The following is a 13,405-nucleotide window of genomic DNA, read 5'->3' as shown; positions in this document are numbered from 1 at the left end:
TCTTTTATGCACACTGGCTAATAACCTCCATTGATATCTTTCCCTCCCAAGCAGGAAGTGTCCTGACATGAAAATGGCCCCTCAGCCTGAGAATGAGCTTTCCCTAAAACTTCACTATGGAGTCAGGACTCAAACCACAAAGATACTGCATGTTCATCGCAGCACTGTTTGTAATAGCCAGGACATGGAAACAACCTAGATGTCCATCAGCAGATGAATGGATAAGAAAGCTGTGGTACATATACACAATGGAGTATTACTCAGCCGTAAAAAAGAATTCATTTGAATCAGTTCTGATGAGATGGATGAAACTGGAGCCGATTATACAGAGTGAAGTAAGCCAGAAAGAAAAACACCAATACAGTATACTAACACATATATATGGAATTTAGGAAGATGGCAATGACGACCCTGTATGTAAGACAGGAAAAAAGACACAGATGTGTATAATGGACTTTTGGACTCAGAGGGAGAGGGAGAGGGTGGGATGATTTGGGAGAATGGCATTCTAACATGCATACTATCATGTAAGAATTAAATCGCCAGTCTATGTCTGACGCAGGATACAGCATGCTTGGGGCTGGTGCATGGGGATGACCCAGAGAGATGTTATGGGGAGGGAAGTGGGAGGGGGGTTCATGTTTGGGAACGCATGTAAGAATTAAAGATTTTAAAATTTAAAAAATAAAAAACTAAAAGAAAAAAAAAACAAAGATACTGCACAGTAGAGAATTCCCCTTCAGTTCCTAGAGGGTCTCTCTCTATCATGCCTGCAAGGCTCTTGAGAATGCAAGGAACACCTCAGGCCACTCAGTTAGCCATGGCCAAAGGTACACCTGTGCTCCCTCAGGGGAAAGATGAGGGACTCCAGAACCTGACCTCTTCTCTCCGGTGAAGGTACCACTGACTTCCTTGATTGCTGACAGTTTACTGAACCTCGTCCATGGAGAGAAGACCATTTCAAGATACAGGGCTAGGCTCACCCTGGCCAGCACTCAGTGGATAGCAGAGGAAAACAACTTATAAATTCTCCAATGTTGCTTGGCCCAGAAGGCAATTAGCTTGCTGGCTAGCTGGCTGACTCTGCAACTACTTTCAGTTAAGAGTTCCAAGGGACTGAAAGGTGAATAACCAGCAAGATGTCCTAACACTGAGGACACAGGAGAATGTTATTTCCACACTCCTGTGCCTTTGATGGCTGCCTTCCAACTCCAGGGCAAGTTTGCACATGACCATGAGTGGTATCTGACGGCCGATCCTGGCACAGAATGTGAGTGGATGACAGCTGAGGGCTTGAGCCTTCCATCTGAATCATTAGTGATTCCTGCCACTGATTCCAGCCAGGGGAGTCCAAATCTGTCTGTCCTTTCTTTCCCTTATGCTTTAAACTTTCCCTTATTTTAGTCAAACTATGCCAGCTCAGTAATTCTGACAAGCTGAATTTTAAGCCTCTTCAATTTCCAAATGATTAGGACAGAGAATGAGTTTGGTGAAATATGGTCAGCTTAAAATAACTAATTCAGCGTTACAGGAAAAGAATTCAAACTGAGTCTAGGACCCTCAGAGAACATATGCCAAGTATTAAGTTATTTTTAAAGGTACACCTAGAGGGGCATTTGATAAAGAAAGGGAAGATAGAAACAAATATTTATCAAACACAGATTATCAGAAACTACATTCACATTCTTTCATGTATATCTTAGAAAATACATACAACCTAAGTGTTGTCATTGCCAGTTTTGAAAAATGAAAATGAAAAATAACTTGACTAAGATCATAAAGCAAGTAAATGTCATAAGGATTTAATGCTTGGCCTTCCTCATACTCCTTCAGTCATACCACTTTTGCCCCCCGCCTCCCAGGAAGAGTGAGTAGTGGAAGAGAAAGTAAAGGGGTGGAGAAAAGGGGAAAATTTAAAAAAAGACAAGGAAAAGGAAAGAAATGGTTAGAAATAAGAAACGAGAAAGGGAAGGGGTACAAAGGAAGAGAAGGAAGAATGGGTGATGACTTCAGTTCAGTTGTGTCCGACTCTTTGCGACCCCGTGAACCGCAGCATGCCAGGCCTCTCTGTCCATCACCAACTCCCAGAGTTCGCTCAAACCCATGTCCATTTAGTTGGTGATGCCATCCAACCATCTCATCCTCTGTCATCCCCTTCTCCTCCTGCCCTCAATCTTTCCCAGCATCAGGGTCTTCTCAAATGAGTCAGCTCTTTGCATCAGGTGGTCAAAGTACTGGAGTTTCAGCTTCAGCATCAGTCCTTCCAAAGAATATTCAAGACTGATTTCCTTTAGGATGGACTGGTTGGGTCTCCTTGCAGTCCAAGGGACTCTCAAGAGTCTTCTCCAATACCACAGTTCAAAAGCATCCTTCGGCACTAAGCTTTCTTTATAGTCCAACTCTCACATCCATACATGACCACTGGAAAAACCATAGCCTTGACTAGACAGACCTTTGTTAACAAAGCAATGTTTCTGCTTTTTAATATGCTAGCTACCTACCTTGGCTTTTTAGAAGGGTTTGATGATGCAGAACTTAGAATGTGAAGTAAGTCCCTCTGGATTCTCTGGGGAAGCCAGGATGGTTGTAGGGCTGTTCTTCCCCATGTCCCAAGTGCAAATGCATCCAAGAAATCTTCCAGCTACTGGAAGCAAGAGCTGGAAACCCAGCCTATCTTCTTACTCAATCATGACCCAAATAAAGGCTCACAGAGTTTCTGATGGTACTGAAGGGGTGATCCCTTTGGCTTTCAATGGAAGCATTTTCAGACCTGACAATACTGGATCTCATTTCTTCTCTGGCCCCAGGCCTTTGGTTGAGTCTTTTAGCTGCAATGAGCAGGTGTTTAGGATTTTTAAAAGATGGGGGCCCAAATGTGTGTTTACTTTCTGAGTTAACCTAGTTCAGCTCTAAGCTTCAAAGTCACCCCTCATTCTTGACCTTGTGATACTGGGGCTTGGCCTCTACAAGCTATATTTCTGCTTTACCTGCTGTATTACCATTAGGGTCTGTCAACAGGGGGCACTAGAAGATGAGAAAGGGAAGCAGGGATTTGCTCCTTTCTGTTTTCTTGCTGGTCCTGTCAGCATCCCTCCAGTAGCAGTTAGTACCATTTTTTTGTCTTCACTTCCAGAACCAGCTTCAGTTTATGCCAGTGATAGTATCTGCTGGTTGGCACCCCTTCCCCAGGTGTTAATTCCTGGCTCTGAGGGTCCCTGCTCTGAGTCCCCAAGAAGCCTGCTCCAGCCAGCCAGGCAGCACCCCTCTTGGTTCTAGTTTTCAGCTCTGCAGGGCCCACCTCCAAGCTTCCAGATCCTACTAACCATATCCTTTCCCCTTTGTTCGCTCAGTCCCACGACAGTGGTTTCTTCCTCAATTTGCTACCTTCATGATATTTCTGTGTTCCTCCTTCACATTTTCAGTCCTTCAATTCCCAATATTAAACATCCTTTATTAGAAAGACCAATAGAGACTTCCCTTGGTGGTCCAATGGCTAAGACTCCATGCTTCCAATGCAGGGGGCCTGGGTTCAATCCCTGCTACAGGAACTAGATCCCACATGCCACAGCTCAGAGTCTGCACACCACAATAGAGACTGCAGATCCCACATGCCGCAACTAAGACCCAGCCAGCCAAATAAATAATTTTTTAAAAAAAAGAAAAACCAATGCATATATATTTTCTGAACTGATCCTTGCCTGATTTATTATCCTTTTGGTCTCCATCCAAGATAATGTTAAGTGATATTCTGAGATTGTACTGCATATAACTTCTGATAAGGATGTGATTCCTTTAGGAAATCAAAAGCATCATTACTCACGTGTTTTTGTAGCTATCTCCTCAGGCAAGGGAAACAGAAGCAAAAACAAGCAAATATAACCTAATCAAATTGAAAAGCTTTGGCAAACAAAAGGAAATCATCAAAAAATGAAAAGACAACCTAATGAATGGGAGAAGATGTTTGCAAACAGTATGTCTGACAAGAAGCTAATATCCAAAAATGTATAAAGAACTTGTATAACTCAATATAAAAAGACAACCCAATTAAAAAATGGGCAGAAGACCTGAATAGGCATTTTTCCAAAGAAGAGGTACAGATGGCCAATAGCACAGGAAAAGAGACTCAACATCATTGATCATCAGGGAAATGCAAATCAAAACCATAATGAGATACCATCTCACACCTGTAAGAATGGCTATAAGATAAGAAATCACAAGTGTGGGCAAGGATGTGAAGAAAAAAAACCCATATGCACTGTTGGTGGGAATGTAAATTGATACAACCACTATGGGAGCAGTAGGGCGGTTCCTCAAAAAATTAAAAATAGAACTACCATACAGTTCAGCAACTTTATTACTGAGTATTTATCCAAAGGAAACAAAAACAACTCAAAAAGCTGTGAAAATAACTCATGTCCATTGACAGATGAATGGATAAAAAGACGTGGTACATAGACATACATAAATACAGACACACACATACATGCACAGAGTGAAATATTACTCAGCCACAAAAAAATGAATGAACTTTTGCTATTTGTGACCGTGTGGATGGGGTTTGGAGGGTACTTGTTTAGTGAACTAAGTCAGAATGATAAATACTGTATATTTTTTATTATATGTAGAATCTAAAAAACAAAACAAATGAACAAAAAAAAAGCAATCTCATAGATACAGAGAACTAGCAGTTACCACAGGGGATAGTAGTAGGGGAAGGGGAAAAATAGGTGAAGGTAACTAAGAGGTATAAACTGCTGATTATAAAATAAAGTTACAGAAATGTAATGTACAACACAGAAAAAAAGTCAATATTTTATAATAATTTTGTATGGCATATAATCTCTATGCTGTACTCCTGAAACTAGTATAATACTATAAGGCAGCTATATTTCATTAAGTTTTAAAATTTAAATATCAAAACGTAAGAAAACAGTAAAAAATGAAAAAAATAACAAAATTAAGGGCTTAAACATTTCTCATAGTAAATAGAAATTTGTTTATCAAATTTTGGTTGCGTGCCCCACATTTTATCTTTTTACAATTGTTTAATGTGTTTGTGTCTGTTAAGTGATTAATTATTCTTTGGAATTTAATGCATCAACTAAAATGCCAGGAAATGCTATTCTAAACCAATGGAACTTAAATTAAAAAAAAAAAAAACCTTTGAAAGGAAAGAAAACTATAGACATAACTAAAATCAAACAGTCATAGAAACTTTATGGACAAATTTCTATCTGAGGAAAACAGATGATTCAGCTAACTGAAAGAATGCAAAGAAACATCATTACAAAAAATTGCCTTGTCCGTATCTTATTTTTAACAGCTCCAAAAGTGTCCTCACGCCCCCTTGCAGTCCATCTCTCCTTCTGCCCCTGTACCCAGGCAACTACTGATCTACTTTCTGTCATTTTATGTTACTTTCCATTTTCTAGGTTTCCGTATATATGGAATCATACAGCATGTATTTCTTTTTTGTTTAGCTTCTTTCTTGCAGCATAATGATTTTTAGATTCATCCATATTGTGTGTGTATTAGTGGTTTTTATTGCTAAATGACTAGTGCTAAGTACCTATATTTGCTAGCCCATTAGACAACCAATGGACATTTGGATTATTTCTGGTGCCTACTTCAAATAAAGTTGCTGTAAACATTCATGTATAAGTCTTTGTGTAGACACTCAGTATTTATATGGGTGGTTTTTTTGTTTGTGTTTTTTTTAACATCACTCTTGTTGTTCAGTCACCAAGTCATGTCCGAATCTTTGTGACCCCAAGGATTGCAGCGCACCAGGCTTCCCTGTCCTCTACTCTGGACTTTGCTCAAATTCATGTCTATTGAGTCAGTGATACTGTCCAATCATCTTATCCTCTGCTGCCCTCTTATCCTTTTGCCTTCAATCTTTCCCATCATCAGGGTCTTTTCCAAACAGTTGGCACTTTGCATCAGGTAGCCAAAGTATTGGAGCTTCAGCTTAATCATCAGTCCTGCCAATGAATATTAGGGTTGATTTCCTTTAGGATTGACTGGTTTGATCTCCTTGTTGTCCAAGGGACTCTTAAGAGTCTTTTCCAGCACTGTAATTCAGTCAGTTCAGTTCAGTCGCTCAGTCTTGTCCAACTCTTTGCGACCCCATGAATTGCAGCATGCCAGGCCTCCCTGTCCATCTCCAACTCCCGGAGTTTACTCAAATTCACGTCCATCAAGTCGGTGATGCCATCCAGCCATCTCATCCTCTGTCGTCCCCTTTTCTTCCTGCCCCCAATCCCTCCCAGCATCAGAGTCTTTTCCAATGAGTCAACTCTTCACATGAGGTGGCCAAAGTACTGAAGTTTCAGCTTTCACATCATTCCTTCCAAAGAACACCCACGACTGATCTCGTTTAGAATGGACTTGTTGGATCTCCTTGCAGTCCAAGGGACTCTCAAGAGTCTTCTCCGACACCACAGTTCAAAAGCATCAATTCTTTGGCACTCAGCTTTCTTCATAGTCCAACTCTCACATCCATACATGACTACTGGAAAGACCATAGCTTTGACTATGCAGACCTTTATTGGCAATGTCTCTGCTTTTTAATTGTCTAGGTTTACCATATATTTCCTTCCAAGAAGCAAGCACCTTCTAACTTCATTTGAAGGTGGCTGTGTTAACCATCCACAGTGACTGTGGCTCCCAAGAAAAGAAAATCTGTCACTGCTTCTACTTTTTACCTTTCTTTGCTCTGAAGTGATGGGACTGGAGGCCATGATATTAATGCTTTGAAAGTTGAGTTTTAAGCTAGGTTTTCAGTCTCCTTTTTTACCCTTATCAAAAGGCTCTTTAGTTCCTCTGTTTTCTGCCATTAGAGTGGTATCATCTGCGTATATGAGGTTGTTGATATTTTGCCTGACAATCTTGATTTCAGCTTATGACTCTTCCAGGCTGGCACTTCACATGATGTACTCTGCATATAAGTTAAATAAGCAGAGTGACAATATATAGCCTTGTCATACTCCTTTCCCAATTTTGAATCAGTCACCTGTTCCATGTAAGGTTCTAACTGTTGCTTCTTGACATCACTATTATGTTGTTATAGCCTCCCTGGTGGTTCAGATTCTTAAGAATCTGCCTGCAATATGGTAGACCCAGGTTCAGTCCCTGGGTAGGGAAGATCCTCTGGATAAGGGAATGGCAATGCACTCCAGTATTCTTGCCTGCAGGATTCCATAGACAGAGGAGCCTCGTGGGCTACAATTCATGGGGTTACAAAAAATCAGACATGACTGAGTGACTAAACTTTCACTTTCGGCCTCAGTTCACACTCAAACACATTTGCATTAATGACTTACATGAAGTTTAAAGATAGTAATGAAAAGTAACAAAAATATAACTCAGAATTACTTTGCAAATAGAAGATTAAAGCTGTTGGTAAAGCTGACTTATGAGGGTGATGAGTTAGATAAGCAATTTGAGCAAGAAAAGTATAAGCAGGAAAAATGACAGTGAATTTCCAGACATTTAATTTTAGTAACTTATGAATCCTTTTGCCCCATTTGCATTTTTGGTCATGAGTCTCAGTGGGCATAAAAGCATCACAGCTTTTGTAACATTCTTCAAATAAAGCCCAACAACTTATCTATAAAATTAATGGAATTTTCCCAACAAAAGATACAAAATAACAATTCATTTTGAAATTAACTTACTCACTAAAGTCTTGGAGATAATAACAGTACAAATATGACTTGCATAGTTGCATACCTGACAGCAAAAATAAATAGAACTGACACCATTGGTAAGAAGTGTACAAAGCCAACCAGAAAGATCAGTTCAGTTCAGTTACTCAGTTGTGTCCCACTCTTTGCAACCACATGGACTGAAGCATGCCAGACTTCCCCGTCCATCACCAACTCCTGGAGTTTGCTCAAACTCATGTCCATCAAATTGGTGATGCCATCCAACCATCTCATCCTCTGTCCCCTTCTCCTGCCTTCAATCTTTCCCAGCATCAGATCTTTTCCAGTGAGTCAGTTGTTTGCATCAGGTGGCCAAAGTATTGGAGTTGCTGCTTCAGCATCAGTCCTTCCAAAGAATATTCAGGATTGATTTCCCTTAGGATTGACTGATTCAATCTCCCTGAAGTCCAAGGGACTCTCAAGAGTCTTCTCCAACACTACAATTCAAAACCATCAATTCTTTGGCACACAGCCTTCTTTACAGTCCAACTCCCACATCCATACATGACTACTGGAAAAACCATGGCCTTGACTAGACGGACATTTGTTAACAAAGTAATGTCTCTGCTTTTTAATATGCTGTCTAGGTTGGACATAGTTTTTCATCCAAGGAGCAAGTGTCTTTTAATTTCATGGCTGCAGTCACCATCTGCAGTGATTTTGGAGCCCCAAAAATAAAGTCTGTCACTGTTTCCGTTGTTTCCCCATCTATTTGCCATGAATTGATGAGACCAGATGCCATGATCTTCGTTTTTTGAATGTTGAGTTTTAAGCCAGCTTTTTCACCCTCCTCTTTCATGTTCATCAAGAGGCTCTTTAGTTCTTCTCTTTCTGACATAAGGGTTCTTCTCTTTCTGACATAAGGGTGGTATTTTCTGGGTATCTGAGGTTATTGATATTTTCCCAGGAATCTTGATTCCAGCTTGAGCTTCATCTAGTTCAGCATTTCACATGTACTCTGCACATTAGTTAAATAAGCAGGGTGACAGTATACAGCCTTGAGCTACTCCTTTCCCGATTTGGAACCAGGCCGTTGTTCCGTGTCCTGTTCTAACTACTGCTTCTTGACCTGCACACACATTTCTCAGGAGGCAGGTCAGGTGGACTGGTATTCCCATCTCTTTAAGAATTTTCCAGTTTGTTGTGATCCACACAGTTAAAGGCTTTGGTGTAGTCAATAAAGCAGAGGTAGATGTTTTTCTGGAACTCTCACTTTTCTAAATCCAGGTTGGACATCTGGAAGCTCTTAGTTCATGTACTGTTAAAGCCTGGCTTGGAGAACTTTGAGCATTACTTTGCTAGCATGTGAGACAAGTGCAATTGTGCAAAAGATTTAATATTCTTTGGCATTGCCTTTCTTAGGGGTCAGAATGAAAACTGTTATTTTCTAGTCCTGTGGCCACTGCTGAGTTTTCCAAGTTTGCTGGAATATTGAGTGCAGCACTTTCACAGCATCATCTTTTAGGATTTTAAATAGCTCACCTGAAATTCCTTTACCTCCACTAGCTTTGTTCATAGTGATGCTTCCTAAGGCCCACTTGATTTCAGATTCCAGGATGTCTGGCTCTAGGTGAGTGATCACACCATTATGGTTATCTGGGTCATGAAGATCTTTTTTGTATAGTTCTTATGTGTATTCTTGCTACCCCTTCTAAATATCTTCTGCTTCTGTTAAGTCCATACCATTTATGTCCTTTATTGTGCCCATTTTGCATGGAATGTTCCCTTGTTTTCTCTGATTTTCTTGGAGCGATCTCTAGTCTTTCCCATTCTATTGTTTTCCTCTATTTTTTTGCATTGATCACTGAGGAAGGCTTTCTTATCTCTCCTTGCTATTCTTTGGAGCTCTGTATTCAGATGAATATATCTTTCATTTTTCTCCTTTGCCTACCACCTCTCTTCTTTTCTCAGCTATTTGTAAGGCCTCCTCAGACAACTATTTTGCCTATTTGCCTTTCTTTTTCTTGGAGATGGTCTTGATCACTGCCTCCTATACTACATCACAAACCTCCATCCATAGTTCTTCAGGCACTCTGTCTATCAGATCTAGCCCTTTAAATCTGTTTGTCACTTCCACTGTATAATCATAAGGGATTTGATTTAGGTCATGCCTGAATGGTCTAGTGGTTTTCCCTACTTTCTTCAATTTAAGTCTGAATTTTCCAATAATAATCTGAGTCAGCTCCAAGTCTTGTTTTTGCTGACTGTATAGAGCTTCTCCATCTTCAGCTGCAAAGAATATAATAGATCTGATTTTGGTATTGACCATCTAGTGATATCTATGTGTAGAGTCGTCTCTTGTGTTGTTGGCCAAAGGTGTTTTCTATGACTAGTGCGTTCTCTTGGCAAAACTCTGTTAGCTTTTGCTCTGCTTCATTTTGTACTCCAAGGCCAAACTTGCCTGTTGCTCCAGGTGTCTCTTGACTTCCTATTTTTGCATTCCAGTCCCCTATGATGAAAAGGACATCTTTTTGTGGTAGTTCTAGAAGGTCTTGTAGATGTTCATAGAACAGTTCAGCTTCAGTTTCTTAACCAGATTCTTCAACTTAACAGTTCAACTTAACCAGAAAGATAATGTCTATTAAATGTTCAGAAATAAATCAGAATGAACTATAAAACCAATTACTTTTGCAAATGACTGTATTACCTGTTGCTTAATATCCATTCATGTGTTGTAAAAAAATTGAATTTCTGTTGTATATTAGAATTGCATAAAACATAGTGTTGTTAAATATAAAAAATTAAATACGATTCTCATATGAAGGAGAAGTGCATGATATGTTTCTGTTTTTTTAATTACTGAAATCCCAGGCTACAGAATTAGAATTTTCTTCCTTAGTTGATTCTTGTTTTATGTGATTTATATTGATATATAAATGAAAAAGGATGTAGCTACTTGAGGAAGAGAAGTGGCTTCTGAATGTCTGCCTACCTGTGGTTTACTGACAGAGAATAATCACTGGCCAAGAAAGAATCTCCTGGCCTTCATTTAGTGTTGACAGAAGTGGTGAGGATGTTTAATGTTATCAACTTTCAGGCACTGAATGTACTTACATTGAGAGCACCATTCAAAGAAAGGAATGCCAGATGTGAACATTCCTTTTTGCACACTTAAATATTCTGCTCTTGAGGAGAAATCTCATTCTTCATTTCGTATACATTTTGAAATGAAGAACAAGATAAAAATATTGTTTCAAGACTATGAAGTCTATTAACAATAATACTGATTACAAGGAACATATAGAAATAATAAATGCCAGTAATGTACTCGGTAGAGTGAACCATCTAAATCCATCTCTCCAAACCAAAGTGTCAGGATTAAGATTGAAGATAAGTAGTTGAGATTTCTTAGGAAGCCAGATATGAGGGCAAAAAGTTGATTGCCCAATGCCTCTTCCGTGGAGTCTGGAGATTTCTTTCACTCTTCAGAAAACATACTCAGTGGCTCTATTGGAGCTTTCAAATACCGTACCCAAATGCTGCAGCAGACGGTGGCATTTCTGGGGCAAACACAAACAGTGTATTCCAAATCCATCGCCTCTCTTTCAAGGGTGGAATTAGCCTACTTTCCAACTTTGAAGGGTGATATCCTTACCAATCCATGATCTAAAGGAACTCTGACCTTCCCAGTGGAAAAAGATTCATTTGAAAACACTAGGAAGACCTAAGATTCAAGATATATATCCTTGAGCTGGATAGATATTCCTTGTTAAAAGGTTATCAAATAAAACAATTATTTTTAATAAAAATTTAAGAAGTTATTTTTATTTTTATTATTTGTAAATGCTCATATTTTTCAAATTTTGCTTAAAATCTATAGGTCATTAATAAATAGTTAAGTGATTCGGAGATGCTGACTATTTGGAAAGCACTAAGGTATTCCAATGTTGGTGGCTGTTGGGGAAATAAAAGAGATTAATCTGAGATGTTTTAGAGAGTAAAAGAATGTGAAATACAATATTCTTCAATCAAAAAGGAATGTCAGGTCAGTCATACCATTTGACTGGTGACTGTCTCGAGTTTGAGTACCTGGGTTTGCAGATGTTCAGTAAGGGTATGATTTCCTGTTACTCCACATAATGGATGACCCCGGACTGGATCTACTAGGGCACACATTACTCTTTTATCTGAGCAAACACAGATGAGCCCTTTGGTGCTGCTTAAGCTCCATAAGCCTTCTTAATACCAAATTGAACTCAGCTAAGTTCAGGTGGCTAAAATTGTGCTTTTGTTATGAAAGCAGTAGCCAGAAAATGCAAACTCTTTGAGTAACCTAGCCCAGCTATTTCCTTCAGAATCCAAGCCTGAGCCAAGCATTTTTTTATTTTGTCTTCTCAGACTAGGTAGCGCTCCCTTGTCGCAGACACTTGGAGAACTGCAGTCAGCTGGGGGCATAGCCCACTTTTGAAGGGGAGTTTTCAGACCAGATTTAAAACTGATTACTGGACTTATGTAAGTGAGGGCACTGGCAGAGCCCAGCATGAATGGAGTAGGAGGCATTTAGGAAAAGAGGCACAAACAGCAAAATAAGAGGAAGCCATGGAAGAAACCAGAAGCAGCAGCAATTGGCACCAAATAGAAGCTTGTTTTCTGACAGAGTTTATAGATGTCTTTTGAAAAAAGAAAGAAAAGAGCAAAAGCAATTTCATTGTCTTGGCTCAGTCACATGTCAGTCACGCGGGATCAATCCAACCATGAATGTCGATTATTTCCTTTCCTTCATGTCTGCTAGTGTATTCTTCTGCTCAGCCGAGGGCCCTTTCCTGATTTTGTTTGTTCACTAACGCACAGAAGAAAGCAAAGTCTCTGTTCTCAGGCTCTCCTTGAAGGATTGTGAAGAGAGCTGACTCAGGGAAGAAGAATCAGCTCACCTTGATAACTTCCCTGCCAGCTCCATGCCACACCGCAGGGCCTCAGATGCAGTACTGTGCATTGTGTTGCAAAAGAAGTTCCAGTCCTCCTCAAAAGCCTTCATTATTATAATCAACTAGCCACTTTTCAGTGGCTAAGTAGATATTTAATATTTAAAATAATTTTCCCCTGTTTTGAGGTTGTAAGAATGCTATAGGGGCCCACTAGTTTCCAGGTTTCCAGCATATAGCACCAAAGGGAAGGATCTGATCTTTCATGCTTATCATTAAACAAATCCCTCCCTGTGGCATCTTCTTTCCTAGAAATCTCTAAAAACAAGCTACTGTGATAAAGACTATGTGGTTATGACAGAAGGTTGGTGTTTTATCATATCTCTTTACTCTCAGTAATATCATCTTTCACTTTCATGCAACATAGAATAACGGGTGGGAGATAGTTTGATGGGAGAGCCAGAAAATCCGGTGAGTTTTTTCAAAACAGGGTCTTTTGATTTTATTTAAAAAAGGAAAAAAAAAAAAAAAACTTCATCACTAAGTATTCAGCATGCATGTGCTCCAAGGTAGCTATGAAAGATTCTGATTCTGTATTCTCCAGCAACTAGGTCAAAGGGTTGGCTTTGAAGCAGAAATACTGGCAGGAAGTTGCCAAGGTTGATTTTTGAAGTCAAAAAGTTCACAGTGTCATTTGAGGATTTTTCAAGATAAAAATACAAAAATGTAAGAGAAAAATCCACCCTTTCAAACTGGCCAGTGGAGGGAGTTTTTTCACACCTGCCTTCTTTGAGGAAGCATTTCTTAAGCATGCTCAGAGACAGCATAGGAGCT

This window comes from Ovis canadensis, chromosome 7 (assembly GCF_042477335.2).
Source record: "Ovis canadensis isolate MfBH-ARS-UI-01 breed Bighorn chromosome 7, ARS-UI_OviCan_v2, whole genome shotgun sequence".
NCBI classification, from domain to species: Eukaryota; Metazoa; Chordata; class Mammalia; order Artiodactyla; family Bovidae; genus Ovis; species Ovis canadensis.
This window is presented reverse-complemented; position numbering follows the sequence as displayed.